This window comes from Rousettus aegyptiacus, unplaced genomic scaffold, assembly GCF_014176215.1.
Source record: "Rousettus aegyptiacus isolate mRouAeg1 unplaced genomic scaffold, mRouAeg1.p scaffold_m13_p_16, whole genome shotgun sequence".
NCBI lineage: Eukaryota > Metazoa > Chordata > Mammalia > Chiroptera > Pteropodidae > Rousettus > Rousettus aegyptiacus.
Window position 1 is genome coordinate 11,255,002 of NW_023416291.1, and position 21,048 is coordinate 11,276,049.

At 46.7% G+C, this 21,048-nt stretch overlaps 1 protein-coding gene and 1 pseudogene across 1 annotated transcript in view; both read right to left on the reverse strand.

The window, feature by feature from the left end:
- The window catches only part of MAML3 (mastermind like transcriptional coactivator 3), a 352,983-nt gene that overhangs the window by 101,833 nt on the left and 230,102 nt on the right, over positions 1-21,048 (reverse strand). The gene's annotated exons all lie outside the window — the stretch shown is intronic.
- On the reverse strand, positions 20,627-20,745 carry LOC118612565 (annotated as a pseudogene).

The following is a 21,048-nucleotide window of genomic DNA, read 5'->3' on the forward strand; positions in this document are numbered from 1 at the left end:
TGAACAAGCGGGAGCCTTTTGTTAGTCGAGGATGCTTTCTTTGACTCCTCCCTCCAAGGAAAAGGCAAGCCTGGTACTGTGACTGACGACATCTGTTCTTCCTCAAGGCTCCAAGTGTATCCGGTTGATAACGGGGCTCCCGCAATTACCTTATTCCCGCAACCCAACCCCTCAGTCTGCTGCAGAACTCAGCATACGACAGGAAGAACGTGCCTGTCTTTTGCCCAAAGGTGAGACTGTCACCAAGACATGTCGCCTTTCTGGGTATGTGTCCTCACGTTTAAAAACCACACCAGACAATAATCTGATGTGCCGCCGTTTTAGATTTACTACCCAGTCCCAGTACAGGGAAGCGGAGTGTTTCAAAAGCTAGGAGCTAAAACGCCAACTCACCGTCAGGCCTGAAACACCCAGGTTTAAAGACAACGCAAACAGAAAAACAAAAACGCTTTCGCTAACAGTCACGATAATTTAATCTAGCTCATATTTTTAGCGTCTCGACTCATCTAATCTTTCGTTGGGAAGAAATTTGTGAACTGCTTAGTCATAAATATAGGAAATTATATGCAGTTGGGATTTTTCTAGAAATCACTCCTAGACTTAAGTACCTTAGTTCATTTGTGTCTCCTAAACAAACTGAGCTTAATAGTTAAAACCCTCCCGCGTGGTCTGGTCCCGTCCTCGTCTGGAGCCTGGCTGCCTCGTTCGTGGTGGGACTTGCCCGCATTTCTCAAGCCCTCCCTCAGGGGACCAGGGGAGGTGGCCGCCTGTGGGTGGCATGCTGGCCACGGAGAAAAGCCCCACCCACCAAAGCAAAAAGCACTGCCCACAGGGCCCCCGGGAGGTGCCATTTCGTCTTCTAGTACGCTGCTCTGACATTTTTAAATTAGAAGGACTCCACGTCCCGAATGAGTCCTAAGAACATTCTGAATCAGCTAATTAATAAATCAATTGCTCTTCAGCATGGCATTTATCAAGTTCACAACTCACGTGCAGGGAAGGTGAGCGTGGAAGCCCACGGGTGCCGGCTCGCCGGCCCTCGCGGGGTCCGCGTGTGCGGGGCCCAGCCTTTCCCCAGACCGTCGCCACGCGCTGGCCGGACGAGAAGCGCCTGCGAGAACCCAGGCCTACCGTCCGGGTCCACCGGGACGCGACTGCCTCCGCAGAGGCAACGACTCACAGAACCACCACCACCTGCTTGGGAGAGGGATGAACGGGAGCAAGCCTGCTCGGCAGCCGCCGGCGTCCTGCACGGTGGGTCACAACTGAAACGTCCTTCTGGCCACACCGTCGAACCAGGATTAAAATCAATTAGACGCCACCGTTTCAACATCGGTGGCATTCTGGCGTCTTTATCCCGTTCACGAGGCACAGATAGGTTGTGGGAGAGACAACGCCGGACTGGGCAGACTCCTTCACAGAGCACGTCCACTGGCGGGCCTTTCAAAGCTCGTGAGAACCGAGGCTTCCCCCGCAGGCTTCAGAATCGCTGCCGGCACCTTCGAAACCGGTCGCGACGATCAGGCTGCGAGGGCGGCGTGCGCGGCTGGCTCTCCACCGTCTGCTCGGTGCCTTGCACACTCCCCGTCTCCTCATCACAGACTGAGCCCTGCTCATCCCTGCAGATGCTGCGGGGGTGGGTGGGTGTGTGGCTGGCATTGACGGTGTGGGCGAGATAGAGGAGCCACGGAAAAACCACCCGAGTGTGCCGGCCACCGATGGTGGAATGGCGTAAGAGTGGACGAGAAGACCAGACAGCAGCGACGCTGGGGACGTGGCGAGCGGAGAGGCAGAGAGCCGCCACTCCGATGCCGAACGTGGCCCAGACTATCACACGCTCGCTTTCCTTCTTTACAGCGTCGACAGGGTTTTCCTCCCGATTTTTTTTTTTTTTTTAAAGCAGAGATCATGGCTGTTGGCATCTCAGTCAACTAGTCCCTCAAGCCAAACGGCTCCCAAACCTAATCCTGAGGGCGGATCGCCAGGAGAGCGCGTGTGTGGGGGAGACAGGAACGGCGCCAGGTCCACCGGGGAAGGAAGAAGGCGAATGGGAGCAACGGGAAGGGCGGCCGAGAGCGCGGAGGCATCGGGCACGTGGCTGTACTGGGCAGGGCGCCGGAGGGGGCGCGGACACAGAGATGGGGAAAGGCTCGCAAACGTCTTAAGGAGGAAAACAGAAGAGAGTGTTTTTTTTATCCCAGATCAGGGCGTCTGAATCAGGTCAAATTGGCAGAGGCAGCCAGCGAGGAACTAAAGTCAGGAAAACTAGATTTGCGCCAGGAAATATTCTGCTGCGCGACAGGTTCACGTCTGAGCACAGACACGTCAGTCTCAGAGAATGTCCAGGCCTTTCCGTGACAGCACCAAGACCGCACGCGGTAGGTGACGTCAGGAACTCGGCGGGCTTGAGAGCGAGGCAAAGCCGGAAGCTACTTTGAATGCGATTTTACTCATCTCTCTGATTTTGGATTTGAAACAGATGCTTATTTACCGGGACAAAAGCATTTATGGATGTGATTTCTTATTCTCTTTTTAAGTCTCATTCCTAAATCTACGGTAAGTAGCATTAGAAGAGTTTCATTGGCACCACCATCTCTTTATGCCCAATATTATGATAATTTTGAAATACAAGCTAAATAAATACATAGGTAGGTCATTTTCAAAATGATTTTTATTTGCCCAACAAATTGAGTTTGTGCACTAGTAAAATCACCATTGGCTAAGTAAATCTTGAGTCAGAGTAAGGTTTATGGGCGTAATGTTGATCCTTACTCTTTTAGTCTAGAATATAGTAGTTTAGGAGCAGAAGGAAACCCCAACAATCATATAAACAGAGAATTCAGAGTTTGAAATGCCTCAAGCGGACTCTCTTATGGTTATTTGTGACAGCTTGACAATGACGAAAAAAGTCAGCTGACTTGTTATACAGTCCTCGGGAGGCCACCTTGTGCCTTAATTTCCCTTCCTGCAGATGGCCAGAAGCCCTGGCGACCAAACTCTATAACAAGCTAGCACAGCACCCTATTTTTATTTAGCCAAATTCTCTCATTAGGCTGTAAGTGGAAAAGTATAAGAAATAAATGGTCTATTAATAATAGTTTAAATATTATTTTATACTTGAAGATGTATTTTAAGATAGTCATCAGTTTGTGACTTCTGGTGGCAGGTCAGAGCTTTTCCCTACAGTCACGGTCCTTCAGATAGAGCTCTATTTAAACCTTTTCGCTTTTCCTCGCCGCTTAAAAATACTTATCACACGGCTTTATCGGGATACTCTGTAATTCAGGAAATCGAGGTGATTCATTTTGATATTCTGGAGGAAAATTGTGGGGTTTTCCCTGCGAAGCTGCTGGCCCGCGTCTTAGCTCTTTGACAGCAGAAAGGCGGTGGGGGTAGGGGCGGAGGGAAGAGGGACTCAAACCAGTATAATGAGACCGTATGGAGCTGCTTCTTCTCACATCATACAATTAGATTCTCACAGTTCACACACAGGATTTTCTGCAACGAGGCAGGACGGAGATGGGGTAATGGAACTGAGCTCTAAGTGACCAGCAAATGGGTACAAATTTACTGAACAAATCTTCCTGCCACCTTCCTTCTTCCCCTCTCTCTTTCTCCCATTTCTTCCCTCCTTCCTCCATCATTCAGGTTGTGTACAATTAGAACATTAAAAAGACACATACACTGTTCTTTTCTCTTGCGGTAGTATACATCCCTAGTGGTCCAGGGCGGTGTGGAAAGCTGGGTTCTGAGGGCAGAGTTGAAGAACAAGATCACTCACTGATTCAAAATGTTGGGCAAGTCGTAGAAACATTTTTAAGTGGTGCCTGCAAGAGTCGTAAGTAAGGGATTACATAACACTTGTCTTAAACATGTTTTTGTGCGTACCCGAGGCTGCCATGCTCTTTCCGGGACTGCAGATAGCTCGGGTTATGAGGAAGTGTTAGGTAAGCTGGAACACCTTTTCTGGGCCTCTGTACAGAGCCTTTTTGAGTGTGATTTACAGGGCTGGGAATGATTACGATACTAAGCGCTGTGCCTAGCGCTAGGAAGCTGATTGTACCGGTGAACTGTTCAAATTAAGACAAAAAATAGAATCTTCAAAAATAGGTTCCAACTTTGCCTCTGCTGATCATCAAACTCCCGGTAATGAAGGGAAACAGGCTTCACCTGATTACTTAACAAAAGAAAACGTGGCTGCTTCTATTATTGTTGTGAAAGGCTTGCTTGAAAAGGGAGGTTTATCTGGAGGGATGAATGCCTGGAGGTCCAGACCGAGGGCACGAAGCACAGGGCCCTGGTAACCAGAACCTCTGTGTGCCTGGGACTTGAGGAGCAAACAGAATTGGGAATATTTTGTTTGTTTGTTTATTCGTCAGTATGTCTGATCTGGGCAGGAGACTATTTCGGGGATCTTCAATCTCATCCGTTTGATCTATTTTTCTCTTAAGCATGTGTGCTTAGTAAATTATATATTGTAAGTGACCCTGGGGTGTGCAATCCCATCTCTTTTAATACACTTTTCCATTCTGACAAGGAGCTTCAGCGGCTTGGAATAATCCTCTTCAATTGACAAAAGCAGCCTCCGATTCCTAAGTTTTTAAACCATTAGTGGCCGATCACTTGCAACAAATAAGCTGCCGCTGCCGCTGCTGCTGCACCTAATGATTGAATTTTAAATATTCATGATGGATGGATGTCTGCGTGTGCGCACGGACATGACAGTGTCGATGGCGGCTTCTCGCCAGGGCATCGTGAAAGCTGAGCGGAAGCCGCACACGTCAGATAGTTTCTGGTTAAATATTCCAGTCCTTAAAAACATCATTCTGTCACAGAGACCCAGCAGCATTGATGTGTGCGATACATGCGCCCCCAAACGTACGACGTCAAAATGGGCAGAACCCGTCCCTCAAAAATGGCCCTTTCGTCATTCAAAACACCCCAAACAAACAAAAAGCACGGAATACACCAGCAATTTTGATAGCAGTTATTAGGGGGTACCGTGGTTTTGTAATTGTAATTTTCTTATTTTTGCTTATCTGTATTTTCAAAACCATTTTCTGTAATAAACACGTATTGTTTTTGTACCAAGACAAAAATTAACTTAAAAATCCCACACTAAGCAAAATAACAATATAAGAAAATTCTGACCAATTAAAAAAATGTTTATTGCATTAATAGCTTATAGACGCAAAAGAAAAGAAGAGAATAAGTTTTGTCTAAGTTTTAGGTATGAAATAAGTGGGAAATAAGGCCAATTTTCTCTGTGAAACTAGGAGGAAATTCCACAGAGAGGAGATAGTGATCAGAAAAGGGGCATGCTTTATGCAGTAAAATGACACCAAATGTCTTCTTTGTCCCTTATTTGTGGCTGAAACTATAAACTAGTTGAGAAAAGTGAGCCAAATCGAAGAATGCCCCTGGTTTCAAACTGTCGAGATAAGTTCTGTACCACCCCCATTTCTCTATCCTTTCTGCTTAGCAATATCAACATTCCCTTTTTACATCTTTTCTGCGGACATTCCGCCCGACACACGTATGGAAACACGATTAAACCTCACTGTTTCTTGCACCGTACATGCATGTTGTCTTTTTTCAAACACACACATTTTTAAGAGTACATATGACGATGCTGATCACTGGAAAAGGGAAACAAAAAATCACGAATCGAAACGTGGGTGTCGTAGGGGGCAAAACCAGGTGGCCCTGAACTGCTCCGTGTGTGAGAGCAAGCACTTCAGTCTGTCCTTCTGTAACAGGATCCCGTTAGTTCTCCAGACCAGTGACTAAGCGGTTAAAAGGAACACTGACTGCATGAACGGCGAAGCTCCGATTGGTCCCTGGAAAAGGCTTAGAGCAAATACGCTGAAAGGAGGGCCCGAGTTCTCGTCCACGAGAGACACGGCGGAAAATAAGACAAGGTCTGACCTCACGGCTGATAAACGGGTTAAATAAACTGTACATCAGGGCTTGGCTCTTCCCCGCTCAGAGGTTAGATGGTGAGTCTGTTCAGAAGGAGAAAAAGCAGGAATGGGAAACGGAGAAGGCGAAAGGGTCCTCACTCGAAAGAATAGGTTTAAATGTCGAGTCTGCCAATCCCTGAGCCTGGTGGCCACAAAATCCTCGAGGACAGGCTAGTTAACCCAGACGAGATCCACTGTAACTTAACCACTCAGCTTTTAATTCATCACGTTTGCCTGATCCTATCAAAATATCCCTTTAGGGTTCATTTCTGAAAAGGCCATTTTTTCTATAGTTATTACATTTTAAATGCTATTTGGTATTTAGAGACATTATACAGAAAACTATCTTAAAAACATGGCGCAGTAGCTTACGAGAAACAAAATTACATATGGACATTTACACCATATAAAAGAACACTGTGTTTCATGACTTATGTGAAATTTATAGATGAATAGAACTACTGGCATTATAGGCCATCTTTTTAGTTTGCTTAAAATTCTCACTTGCTTAAAACCCAATTTTATTTAGAGTCAGTGGTTAGTTGTTGTTGTTTTTTTCCTTCTAGAAGGAATCTGTAGCTAGTTGTCCTATAGCTTACATCAGGACAAAAGAAAAAAAAAAGTGAGAGCACTTTTTGGAAGCTAGGTCTTTGTGATTCTGTGTAAAAGAGAAGTAAACACTTAAACGATGACAAAACAAAACCTTAAAACGTAGTTTCACGTCATTATTATTCTCTTAGCACTCTCTGGGCACGCAGCTCATTTCACTGTGCGTAATAAGATGACCCTACACCCTGATGTGCCGAGGCCCTTTCTGGCTGACGGTGGTTAGTTATTCTGGTGACCTGTTTTATTAGTGTCCCTTCGTAAGATAAGCTAGGTTGCGCTGTCAACATCTAGCACTGGCATGAACCTGAACCTCGCATATTTTCTTTGCTTCCAAAAGACTTACTGAGAATAAAAAGCATTTGCTCTGTGTGTGTGTGTGTGTGTGTGTGTGTATATATATATATATATATACACACACACACACACACACACACACACAGAAGGGAGAGAGGACTATCTGCAAGAAGAAAGAAGAGACCAACTCTACAAAAAAGTAGAATATGGTCGACCCTAGAAGATTACCCATATTTTTAGAGCCTCTTTATAGAAAAGTGAGAAACTTTGGTAGTTTTAGATGGAATTTCTTGGGATTTTTAACATTCGGTCCTTTGGCAATCTGGGTTCCAGAGCTTTTTCTAGTTACGTTCTCTTTTCAAATTCTTCCTTCTAAAGGTACCAATGGCTCCATAATCTTGCGGATGCCTCACTGAGGCTCTCGGAACTGATCGAGACCAGGAACTGAAGGCCAGCCTCTCCTCAGGTACAGAGCATCGAATCACGGTTATGACACCCTGCTTCTTTTGGGGTGCCGTTTACCTCTCGCCTAGGTCCGTCGCTGGCTGGCGTGCTTGGCATCACAGACTTAAAATGCCACCTGGACTACTCTCCTCTTCTTCAGGGCTTTTTGGAGACTTTTCTAAGGAAGGCCAGCTTTGTTGTAGTGTGAAAATCCAATTTATAGTGCCAATACCCGAGGCCATAAACATTGCAGCTTGGAGGGAAATAAGGGAGAAAAAGAAGAAAAAGAGCGAGAAAGCGCAACCACATTATTTCAGAATATAGAATGTCTTCAGGCTTTTTCTCGTCTCAAACACTGACAACCGACATATAAATAGTTCATTATTTTCGTTTTCCAAACAGAAGGTCCATGTCACACTTGGCAGTCTGAGGCTAACGTAAAGAATAAGTGGAACAGATTGGGCGGCCGCACTGTCGCCAGCCCTTACGCAGGGAGTGGATCTTGCGTGCACGGCTTCAGGAATCCTCTCGAGGTTGCAAAGGAGATAGGAAAGCATGGTTAGTTTTGCAGACCGTGGTCATTTCTTCTTGGAGATAGATGTTCTCCCATTAAAACAATGGCCACGTGTGAGGAGCTGCTCGTTCGAGGCAGGTGAAGGGCCATTCCTGTGTGAAACTGACCACAGAGACTCCTTAAGTGACTAGCTGAGGCATCATGGACAGGACACAGAGAGGTGAAAGCTGCCCTTCTAAGTCTGCCCTTGGTCTCTCTCAGCCAAAGTAGGGGTTGCAAGACCCTGATTACCTTGAGGCTTGCTGCTAATTGCAATCTGGGTCAGGCTGGCGACACACTGATCTTCGCCGTGGCTCCACAAGCTATGTGACAGCCTGTGCTAACCACGCAGAGTGATACACACTCATGGGTTCACCCCCTAATGGAATCTGGCTCAAAGGAAGTAGAAATTTTGGAAATACTGAAAACATTTCAGAACACGTGTTCTATTTTGCTAAAAATCAATTAATCAGTATATCATTACCATGCTACTGAACAGAGCTGGATGAAAATTTTGCAAGGCTTAATACTTTAAGGGGTAAGTTTTACAGCTTTTTATAACCTCTCTGCAAAACTCAACGTATGCCCACCTCCTGGTCACGGCGTCAAATGTAAAGGACGTAGCAAGCGCCGCAGGTCCGAAGACGTGCGAAACCCATCCTTGACGGCTTAAATTTTATTTCTGGTGTTCGGAAAGACTCGGAGGACTGTGTGTTCTTAGCTGTATGGTACTGTTCCCGTTTCCAGACTGTCAGTAATCCATTCCAGGAGGCTCACATTTGCCAAAGTGCATGAGAAGCACCCTGGTTAATCATCTCTGCCTTCCTCACAGCCTCGGCTATTATGAAATGACAAGAGCACATGGGGTTGGTCTCCTGGCTCTGCCCTTCATTTGGTAGGTGATCTTGGCCAACTCTTGTATCGTCTCTGGGCCTCAGTTTGCTTTCTTATAAAAGACGTGCACTGTCAGGTGAGAATTAATAAGGAACAATGCATGTGAAAATGACCCATGCATGGGAATGCACGGTGTACAAGTTATGACCAACCTCTAATCATGACGCGATTCCTTGCCTGACCCGCGATCAGAGAGCACCTGCCCGGCCAGGGAACTGCTCGCCTTCTCATTTCTGCGTCTACTCGTACACACAGGCTCAGGACAGACTTCTAATCCACGTGAGGTTTCCTCAATTTCAAATGGTACAGTAAAAAAAAAAAGGTGCTTCTTTCTTGAAAAGAGTACGATCCCCTTTGAAAATGGTAAAAACCAAGCTCCCTAACTTTACTGAGGGTGCATGTGTATTCCAGGTACCGGATGCACAGTCCTTACGTTCTCCAGTGAACAAAGGGAAAGAGGCACAGGTGGAGGCCTTCAGGTGTACTCGCCTGTGCGATGAGGCAGCAAGCTGGAAGGATGCTTCGAGGAGTACGGAGAGGGCCTGGAGGTCCCCGGGGGGCGGGCTGTTAGAGGCTAGGGGGTAACACACCAAAGACTCTTCGGGAGGCAAATGACCTCTGATCTCCCTGTGCCGAGGTCTTTGGGTGCCTCAGTCAGAAAGCCGGAGGATATTAAGGAAGAAACTGTAGTACCACCCCCACCCCCTGCACCAAGTTTAAGGGAGCCGGATGGGGTTCAATACCAGCTCCACCTGTTGCCAGAGCTTGGGGGACGCTCCGTATCCTTTCTACACTTCTGTCATCTGAAAACGAAGGACGTTTGAAAATGAATTCTGATGTCTATGAAGCTTTCATCTCAGCGCCTGGCACACACACAGTAACTGTTCAAGAAATGTCCACTGTTTTTAATACCTATTCAGCTCCCTCAATTCCTAATGAGAACGCCGAGGGCCAGAGAGGGACAGCGGCTCGCAAACCCGCAAGGCTCAGACTGGCGGCAAAATACGGACGACACATTTAATCATGTCACCACTGTTACGATACATTGTTCTCCAGGCTCTTTGCTAATTCTGATGCCTAGGGATGGTCACCTGTTGAATGGAGCGAATGGATTCTGAGGGCCCTTCTACAGAATCAATGATATCACAGAGCAGTGTAACACGTGCCACCATTTCTCAGTGTTTTATGTTGACGGTGGGGAATGTTTTCATGGATTAGCCCACGCTGCAGAAGATCCACTCAATGCCGGTTTAGGCCTGGGCAGCATCAGCAGAGAGCAAGGCCACGGTCTCCGGCCCAGGAGATCGCTGTCCACCCCACGCTTAAGATTCCGCCTCAGAGCCAAATGCCTGCCCTTGGCTGCAGAACGAGACGCCGGGTGCCTCGGTCACCCTGGGCTCTCTCCAGCAGCATGGCAGCTGTCAGAAAGCTCCACCGGCGGAAACGTCCTGCTCTGCCGATGCCCCGGCCTGGCTGTGGAATCTGAGCCTCGCTGTGATCTTTCTCAAGTCTCCCTCATGGTGGCCCCTCTATTCTATGTGCTGTTGCCCAGAAGAAGGGAAAATCAAGCTTGTTGAGTTACTGACCTCCGTCTCCTTTCAGTTCTAAAGCACTGGGCTTGGTCCTGGCGGGGGCAGGTGGGGCTCTGTCCCTTACCGCTGGCGGTGGGCATGTTTAGATGTCTGAGGGTCCTAGCAGACGCCCCGGAGGATGACGTGGAGTGTAGCTGGAGCAGGTGTCATCCAGTAAGCAATCCCGTCCTCGCCCTATCTGAACCTGAACTTCACCCTGTGCTACACGCGGGTGAAGGACAAATCTCAGGGGACAACACCTTCGGAGGCCTGAGGGAGGGAACGGAGCAGCTACAAGACAGAAAGCGTTTCATGCCGAGAGATGAACCAACGTCAGAATAAGATGTTTGTCAATGTCTGTATTAGAGAAAAGAAATTTGTCCAAATGAAACAGCATCAGGGCTGCTTTACAGCTAAGGTAGTTTTATGAAGCGCCCTCCACCTCCCATCTAATTTTCTACCCGTTTCCCAACGCATGGATGAGATTTATTACCCTACCGGCACATCCACATGCGTTGCATAGTGTTCCTGGCTTCATATTTCCAAAGGATTTCTGTTCTTCAGGTTTAAAACCACCGGGGAATTTGTAAGGAGTGAACACACTCCAGAAAGGTTGTTTGACAGTCCAAATCCTACAACCTCACATGTGGATGGCTCCCTTTGCTTTACACACATCATTTCGCTTTTATCACGGACGTCAAAGGCTTGCTCTCGTTTGGAGAGCATGAGACTAGTTCAGGTCCCTGAACTCTGTATCTAAGTTTTAATTTTCACGTGGCAGCAAAACATTTCCGGAGTCTATGGGAAAACAAAATGAACTCGTCATGAGGATAACGCCGCATGCTTCCTTAGGAAAATCCCTTACAGACATTGCCTGTTCCAGATGGTGGCTCTGGAAAACACGCACCCACCCACCCTTTACGACTGTTTAGGTCTCGCTTCGTCCCGGGCCTCCACCTCACGGTGACTCCTCGCCCATCGTCTGAACCATGCACCCCTCCTCGGGACTCCGAGTGCACAGGTCTTTGCCAGCATTCCAGCTCCTTCTGCACTGCAATGCAACCCTCTGCCTCCCCTATGGACCAAAAGCAACTTGGGGGCGATGCTAACGCTTTGCTTTTGTCTCTCCTGTCCTTACCCAGCACAGTACGAGGCGTTGGTGAAGATTTCGGTTTATGCAGAATGAATGAAAGAAAAACCCATAGGAAACGGGTACCTTACGGAAAAGGTGCCTTATGTAGTGAGAGCTAGGTGCCTTCCAGGGTAGTCAGAGAAAATGCGTAAGCAATAAGATGAATATAGTTTTTACCACCTCTAAAGTCAAAGTCAAATGGGGCAGACGAGAGGAGTCAGGGGAAGGATCCTCTGTCTGTAAAAGGACAATTGCAAGACCTTGCAACATAGGGAACCTGGATGGACGCAGGTGGCATTGACATTAACTCTCTTCTGGCCAAAGGCAGTTCTCCGGACAGAAAGCCACGGGAGAAGCAGAAAGAGCAGGCGGTGATCAGGGAGCATGTGAATGGCTTTGTCCTGATGCATTACACCCAGGCGGTCAGAGGCTGGAGCAAAGTGCCTCTTGTCCAAGGTCTTGGGAAATGTGACGTGCTGAGTTGGAGCTAAGGCTATGAGAAGCTGGGAAAAGCCTGTATTTTTAAGAAAGGTGGCCATCTTTCACCTCCAAACTTTGCGATTCTGTGAGGAGCACTGGAGGATTCCCCATCCCAGCCACCAAAAAAAAAAAAAAGGGACATCAACTATGGTAATCTTTTTCTCTTATTGAACAATATAATTTGCAACTCCTAGGATACTGCAACTAAAAAAACCGTAGCTATATGCAGTTTTGTAACATTAACAGATGCTTCAGGCCACCATAAATGGACACACAGAAAGGGGAGGCAAAACCGTATATGAGTGTCTGTGCGGCTCCAAATTTCAAATTCTAGCAGCGAGAAAAAAAAAAAAATGAAGAAAAATCCTAATAAGAGAAAGCCAGGAAAACACACCATAAAAGAGGATAATTAGCATAGGCATAATGAAGTTTTGTCATTTTAAACAATAAATAGAACCCAAGGCAAACAGGAAACACAAATATCAGTGACATTAAACACCAAAAAAGAAAGAGGAGTGGGAGTCAGCTTAACCTCTGTGAAGGGTTTACTGCTGGCTGAGGCAGAAAGAGGTTTAAAGGAGATTAAGAAAGATAAACAGCAGGCAGTCTGTTGAGCCACTCTTTATTTGGCCGCATACATCCAGCCAAGTAGAAGGTCTGTTTTTGAGCTCCTGGGCTCGCATACACCCAACAAAGCCAGGAGGACAGGTGGCAAGGGAGCGCTGCCCCTAAGCACGATGGAGGCCCCCCGCCCATTACCCCGACCCCTCAGCAAACCTGCAAGGAAAATCGCCGTCGCCAGGGTCTGGCGGTCTTGCGACTTGGTGTATGACAAAACGATGTATCTATACGAAGTTTTTCTTGCCTATCGTCTTGATCGAAACAGACATTTTTATTCTCAGAACCACAGAATTTCAGAGACTTACTTATCGGGTCACCAAGTCCACCCTTGAATTCATCAAGTGGCCATTTGGCCTGTGAGCACCTCCAGGGACAAGGACCTCATTGCTTCCTGAAGCATTCGTTACCATCCTTGAGCAGCTCTGAATATTAGCGAATTCTTCCTTAGGAAGAGCCAAAAATTTGTCTTTCTAAAATATCCACCTTTGGCCCCCAGGTAGAGTATAAATCTAAACCATCTACAATATGAGAACCTTTCAAGTATTAGAAAACTGCTATTATGTACGACCTGAGTTTTCTACACCTCAGGCTAAATATACTCGGTTCTTCTAACTTCTCATCATATGATCGTAGGCTTTCTCACCATCGTGACTACTTCCCTCTGAACTCAATCCAGTTTCTCTGTCTCCCTCTTAAAGTGTGCCATTTGCTAGACATGTGGCACGTCACGTGGCCGGTCAAGCACCAGTCAGCATGAAGCATCCCTGCCTTTTTCAGTGACTCTATAGTTCCATCAGGCAACTGTTTCCCCCAAAGAAGTACTTGCTACACTTACTGAGCATCTTCAATGTGGCAAGCGAGGCAAACACTTTACATACATCAAGTTCGAGACTGGGAGCCCGGCTGTGTGCAGGGACTGCCTTTATTCCTACTGCACACCTAAGGGCCCCAAGACACAGAGCGGTAAAGCCACTTGTTTAAAGTCCCGCAGTCACTGGCAAGCCTTACTTTAGTTCCTGATACATTTTCATAGACTCTGCCCAGTATTCCAACTTGGAAAGACCTTTTCAGATCTCCATTTCTTCCTTCAATGCATTGCATTCATTATTCTTCCCAGCCCTGTGTCATGGCCAACTTGATAAACATGCTCTTTATAATTTTTCCAAGTCATTCATAAAAGTTTTGACCAGGATAAAACTATGGCAAGACAGAACAAATGACTCTTGGCGCTCTCTCTCTCTCTCTCTCTCTCTTTTTTTTTCAAATACCAGTGGAAATTATTTCATTTGGTCAGATTATGAGACTTTATTTACAAAATGGATTCATTGTAAGGTCCTCGAGTGCTTGTCACATGCTACTTTCCATCCCACATGGCTAGTTAATACTCAGTAAAAAGCGTTGAAAGCAGTACTGTGATCTGAAAGACGAGGCCCCAGGGAAGGCCGAGGGCAGGCCCGCGGTTTTAGGGTCGTGTGCAGACTGCGTCTCCACTCCCGACTCTCCTGTCACCATTCCCAGTGCCTCTCGGTCCACACAGGCTGTTCCGCGCTTTCTGTGTGTCCGTGACACGGTGGACGAATCCAGGATGTAACGTTCTGCAGGCTGAGGATCTCACCGGTCCCCAAGAAATTTGGAAAACGAATCGCATTCAAGACCGAATTGATCATCTGGGATCAGGAGGCAGGTCATCTGTGACGAAGTCGGGACAAGACGTACCTGTCTGCCATGAGGAGACTGGAGGCCAGAAGCTGGGGTAAAACTACAGAGGCGCTCGAAGTGTGGCCCTCCCCTCTGGAGATGCCACCATGCTGTGTGACCACCCCAGCTCTCACGCGTCATTCCCACCACAGGTGTCAACGACAGTGCTACTGTGGTAATATCAGACGTGAACTCGATGAAATTTGTAAACCGGCAATGCATAATAACAAACCCCTATTTCATGAGTGATACTTCCAGGTAGACGGCAGGCAGGGGTGCCAAGGTCAAAAGAGACAGACTCCGGGCCCTCGCATGGCTCGTTTACAAACTCTCTGACTCACAGGCTCCTCGTACTGGCCTCAGATTCATACTCTGGTAGAATTATTAATTACTCATACCACGACGCTTTGGCTTTACTTGGGATGAAAGGGACCCTTTAATGACAAACTCTTGAACACCAGGCGTCAACGATGTTCACGGACGCTTGTCTTACCACTGCCAGTGACGTGTTTGGGAGCAGGACGTCAGTGTTAGCGTTACGTGGGGCTCAAGGACTCTCGAGGAGTCTCGCATTCCCCACTGACGGACCTGACAGGAATAAAGCTAAACATGGAGAAAAGAACTTTTAGCACAACAGTAACCCGAAGTTGTGTCTTGCTCTTCTCTTCGAGAAGCTTACTCATGACTTATTTAACAACTTCCTAAATCGCTTAAATATTTGGTTCATAAAACAAAAAAGAATTGTGAAATGAAAATAAATTAAAATGTTGAAATAGTATTAGAAGTTTCTTCAATTCTACCACGTATGTTTATGCAGATTTTAAATCTTTTCTTCTGTATTTCTGCAAATAGTGTAATTTCAAATACAGCAACTATCCTCTTGTCTAGCTAAATAGTCAATACTTATCTCCAATATTCTACATAAGTAATTTCTCAATAGTCAATATTCTAAGAAGTAATTTTTTTTCTCTCGGGGGACTCAAAATGAACCCTCGATTTTGTTCTCTTCTAGGGGAAAACAACAAGGCGGAACGGCCCCTCCTTGGTGGGTTTGCGGGGCGAGCCCCGGCAGGCTGAGGAGGCTGTGGAGAGGAGATGGGGCCAGGCGGCCTTGGGGAGTGGTCACTCCTGGTCTCTGCTTTTAGCTCCAAAACCACCATTCTTCTGCCTTTCGTGTCCCTTATCACTGACTTATAGAGCCCTTTGCCTTCTATAACAGCAGTTTTCCCCCTCGTTCTCTAACTAAACACAATAATAAATGAAGAGTCTCCGTTCCTGTGGGGGGCAGGGCAGGTCCCTCCTTCTCCCGTCTTTAGATGGGCCTCTCTTCCACCCTGTCAGCTCCTCCCAACCTACACCCCCTCAACTGAGCAGCCCTAATGACTTTGCTTTAATCTCCTTCCTATATCTTCCTCCTTCTCTTTGGTTATGCCCTTAACACAGGCACTGAGGGGTCCTGGTCCTGGCCCCCAGCTTTAGAGGGTCTGATTGGGGTCGGCCTCTGACCACGTCTCTCCCTACCTGGGCAAGTAGTCTGCAGGGCCAAGGTGAGAGCTCACGTCCTCCCTTCTAGAATGTGTTCTGGATACCTGGAACCCCAAAAGGCCTCACATCTGCTCCCCCAGGTCGTTCCTTTGGAAGGTGGACACACGCCGTGTGCATTTCTAAGCCCAAAGTGTGGCCAAGGCGAGGTGCAAAGTGTGGACCTTGGAGGCGTGAGCTGGAGCGTCTCACACAAGTGAGAAGCCTCTGCAGTGAAGCACAGAGCCAGGGAAGGGAAGAAGATTCGATGGTCTAGGCCACCCACACTGCATAAGCCCAAGGAGGCAGAGAGTCTGCATTCAGACCGGGCCTTTCCGGCTGCCTGGCTTCCCCCTCAGTCTTTGCAATACCCAGGTGAACGCTATCAAGGTCAGATGCTAGAACATATTTCACCTAAGAGTTAGCTTGATGTCTAACAAGTAACTATGAAGCCTGTGGCTCACAGGCCCGCGTGTGAGCTCTTGCCCTGGGCCTGTGAGTGTTCCGGGCAGGCCGTTTCTCCTCACCCGATGATCTTCCCGTCAACCTCCTCTTGGGCTGGGATCCCCACGCTGTTTCGGTGGGGATCCCTGCACTCCCTGCAGATCCGGTCGCCGACACGAGGCCTGGCAGCCGGTTTGCAAACAGGGAAGAGGAGCAGCCACAGGTTTTCACGACGCACGGGGGCTCCCGGGTCAGACTCCGTCCGCCGTGGACTCCGTCGGCAGCGGTAACCGCAGACCGACGGCGACCTCTTTTTCCCTTAGTAATTTTTCTCTTCCCCTCACTGCGTTATTTCACCCCATCTTTTCTAAAGTGTGTTCCAGACACGGAGGGAGAGGCTGGGATGGAAGCCGGCCAAGCGGAGACGAGGGATGGGGGAGCAGGCGGCAATTCCGGTTTGACGCTAATGATTTGTGTACAATTCAAGGTCAGAGAATGATCTGTGAGGCTTGTGCGCCCACCCACGCAAGCATACACAATTTAGTACTTGATTATATCAGCATATAGCGCTAATACATCTAATGCCGTCTTGTTCACTTGTCTCTCCAATTAGAAAGAAAAGGCTGAGGGCAGGGACCACATGTTAAGCTTCCTTTGTTTCCTATAACACCCACCACCTTATTAGGCACATAATAGGCATTTGATAAATATGCTTTGTTAGAAGAGGCTTGCCTCTGTTAATGAAAAAAATGTGTTTGTGCAATATTCTGAATAAAATGAGTTTTTTTTTTTTTTTTTTTTTTTTTTTGTAAATGGAATTCTATTCTAACGGTACTGGGAGAGTTGCGATGGGAATACTACGGTAAGCCCTTTTACAAAAGCGAAGGATCCTTCCATTCGGACTGACATATTTTTCGCCCTCTTGGGCCTTATTTTGTCTTGGAGAGGGTGCCTGTGAATCCCTCGCAGCGGTACCCAAGTTCGTTTTGGGAATGTATGTTTTTATGGTGATATTGCTGTGGCTTTCACTGTAATCTCAAAGGGATGCGTTACTTAAAAAAGGAAAAAAAAAAAAAAAGTAAAACCCACAGGCCTAGCGGGTACTAAGGAAGCTGGCCTAAGTTTCCAGAAAACCAATTCACCGGCTTTGGCAAGTGGGGCATAATAACCGGAGCTGAGATTTGGGGAGCATCTGGTACACACGAGACCCCTGACAGCCCCTGGGTTTAATCTTCCCCGGAAGGCGAGCATCGCCATCTCATTTTTCAAGTAAAGAAACTGAAGGGACTTGCGCCAGGCACAGAGTCATTACGGAGCCAATGCGAGATTTGAACCAAGATCCCTTAGATTCCAAATTAGCAAGTTTTCACGAAAATTGTTTCTGTCTCTCTCTGATGCCCTTACCAATAATGATAATAATACCGGTAATAAAAAAATAATAAATACACTTTTAGTATATCATTATCCCTACTTCACAGATGGGAAGACTGAAGTTAAGTAGATGTGAAATTCAAGTATCGATGACAACTTGCAGAAGCCCCCACGGTTCGTAGGCGAAGGAGCCCGTCTTCGGGCCGAGGTCTGTCCGCTCCCCGGGCTCACTGCTCCCAACAGCCCTCATGGCCCCAGCAGTGACGGCTTGGCTTCTCCCTGACTCTTACGCAAAAATCAGTGTCCTGGTCCCTGCTTTCAGTATACCACAGTTACTCTTCCAGAATTCAGTTCTTTTTCTCTACACTCTCTAGAGACGAGTCCAAGCCTTCTCCATTTATAAAGCACTTCTTGCGTACCTAGGGCCCTGTTAGGTACTGTGGGAAATGGGGAAACATATCTGTGTGTGTGTGTAAAGCAATCATATCTTTAGACCAAAATTATGGAGACCGTTTCTGATACACGCTTGCACTTGGGGTTGTTTAGAAAAATGGTGACTGTGAGCTCAGCTGTGCAGTTTTCACACCTTCTCTTTGATCCACAAGGAACATTACCTATAGATTCAGAAGGAATTCAGACAGTACTGTTGATATGAGATGTATATGGAAGGTTGGCAGAGGCTCATTCAAGATTCACTGGATATGAGGAATTCATTGCACTTAGCTACTCAACTGATAATGTGAGTAAATTAATATGCAGAAGTGTTATTAGCTCTTTGGAAGAAAATAATATTGAAGTCCAGGTTAAATATATAACCTGAACGAGCCTGATCCCATCTGATCTCGGAAGCTAAGCAGGGTCAGGCCTGGTTTGTACTTGGATGGGAGACAATCTAGGAAGACCAGGTGCTGTAGGCATAAAAAATAAAATAGAAAATAAGGGATTGTAAGCTGACAGGTCCTTGCAATCTGTGAAGTCAACCAAGGGCTGCGTCACCTAAAAAATTAAAAAAAAAATATATATATATATATATGTAACCTGGAAGGCCATTTTCCACAGAAGTAAAGCAAAACCAGGGCTCTGACTTCAAAGAGACCTGAGTTCAAATAGGATGAGCAGAAACAGTGAACTTATAAAATTTCTCTTTAAAAATCAAAACAGGATAAAGGATAGAAACGTTGAAAAGAAACTCAGTCCTGACAATAAAAGCTCACGGGAAAAGAAATTCTAAAACCAGTCTTTTCCCGTGCAACATTTATCCAAATTTCCTTCCTAATTTTATTCATCGCGATTGCCATTTTCTAATGTAAAATAACCTTGTGCGTGAGAGCTGCAGAGGCGGAGACCTCTGACACGTGCTACGGTCTTTCTGAACAGGTCGATGTGAGAACGGACTATTTCCATCCCTAGTTGGTGTGGGGAAGAGAAGGCAGATGGAAGAGCCTGACAGGTGCTTTCCAATTCTTGCTTCCATAGTAATTTAGTGTACGTAAGGCACGATTCTTTTAAAATCCTAATTTTCATTCAGAAAAGAAGGGGTGGGGGGTGGCAGCAGTACACCCCGGTAGGGACTCTCCTCTTCCCTCTCTGGTGGCAAGCGCACCAGTTAGATCCACCGAGTCGTCGATCGATGCTTTCAAGGACCCGAGGAAGTCAGCTTCCTAAAAGCAATACAGCTTTTGGTTTTAATACGCAGTGTCCTTCAGTGAAAATGACAAGGAGGTCGAGGTAACTTGAGAGCGCTAGAGCCCAGAACTCTTTAGCCAGAGTTAAAGGTGGAGAGACCAGGACGCTGGACAAGAACAACGTAGAAGCGTAGGCTTGCCTTCTTGCCAGTGTGCTAAAATGATGCTCTACAGTGGGGATTCTCAGCCATTTGCAGATTGCTTCCCCATGACCAAAAGCCTTGCAGACCAGAAATATAGCAGCTCCCATTTGCGCAATCAACCACATACCACGTCCCATCCCCGATTCCAACAAAAAGCACCTGATATTCTTTAAAAAAAAAAAATAAACATCTGTCTGAAAGATGGGTCTGGAGGGAGAGATAAAGAGAAAGAGACATAGAAAAGTGTTAAAATTTGTTTTTACCAGTTATTACATTCTGAGAGAGTAAAAGTGGTTCAGAAGTCATTGCCTTGGCAAGGGTAGGAAAAAAAAAACGACACCAGAAGGTCAGATGAGACCTTCAGGTGGCTTTCCTGTTCCCGTTTCACTCTGTGAGTGTTAAGATGGGGGCGAAATTGCATCATGCTTGAGAGCTCAGGTTTGGACGCAAACAGACTTTGCTTTGGCTCCTGGTTCCGGTGCTTAATTCCCGTGTGACCCGAACAGGCTGCTTAACTTCATATGCCCGAGTTTCAAGATCATTTGAAGACGAAACGATCCACGTCAAGTGTTTTAGCACAGAGCGTGGCACCCGAAGCATTCCATGGCTGGCAGCCACGACACCCACCTGCCTTTGGATCGGGGTTTCTCATCCTCGGTGCTACTGACATTCTGAACTGGATAACGCTGTGCTGTGGGGGCCTGTCCCGTGCATTGCAGAGGGATTAGCAGCATCTCTGGTCTCTACTCGCCGGATGCCAGGTGCAGCCCTTCCCTCTCCCAGCTGTGACAACCAAAAATGTTTCCAGATGCTGCCAACCATTGAGGGATGGGAGACCGACCATCCCCAGTGGAGAGCCACTGCTTTGGATCGATCCAAGTTCTACAAGATGAGGCTAATTCTATTCTCCTCCTCGACAGGCAGAGCCTCAGCTTTAGAAAATCCTACTCTTGTTTTGGAGGCCTAGTCACAAATCACAGAACTGTCATGGTCTCACTGTCACCACCTTGAGACCATTATTTTAAAGTTCCCTCTTATTCTGACTGTGAAAATTCTCTTCCTATCTCCTTTATTACACCCAGGTTTTTTGTTGTTGTTGTTGTTTGTTTTTGTTTGTTGTTAGACAAGGCGACCCTTGGTTCACCTCACAGATTGCAAGCACCTTGTCAGCTTACAATCCCTTATTTTTAATTTTATTTTTTATGTCTATAGCACCTGGTCTTCCTAGGTGGCCTCCCATCCAAGTACTAATCAGGCCCGACCCTGCTTAGCTTCTGAGATCAGACGGGATTGGGCTTGTTCAGGGTGGCAAGGCCGTAGACTACACCCAGGTTTTAAAAATGATTCCTTCTCTATGAAGAAACTTATACAAGCGATGTATGTTCAACTGGAAAATACGGAAATGCAGATAAGCCAAAGAGAAAGAAGGCAAAAGGAATATCATTTATAATTCTAGCAGGAAGAACTTGCTCGGTTTTCCATTATAATGAATGCGTTTTCAGATGTTTTTCAGATAGATATATGTGTATACATGCAGAAACACACGTACGTACACACTCACATGCACAAATATTTCCTGTATGCTTGTCATTTTCCCCAGGTATTAATTCTAGCAACCCCTAGAC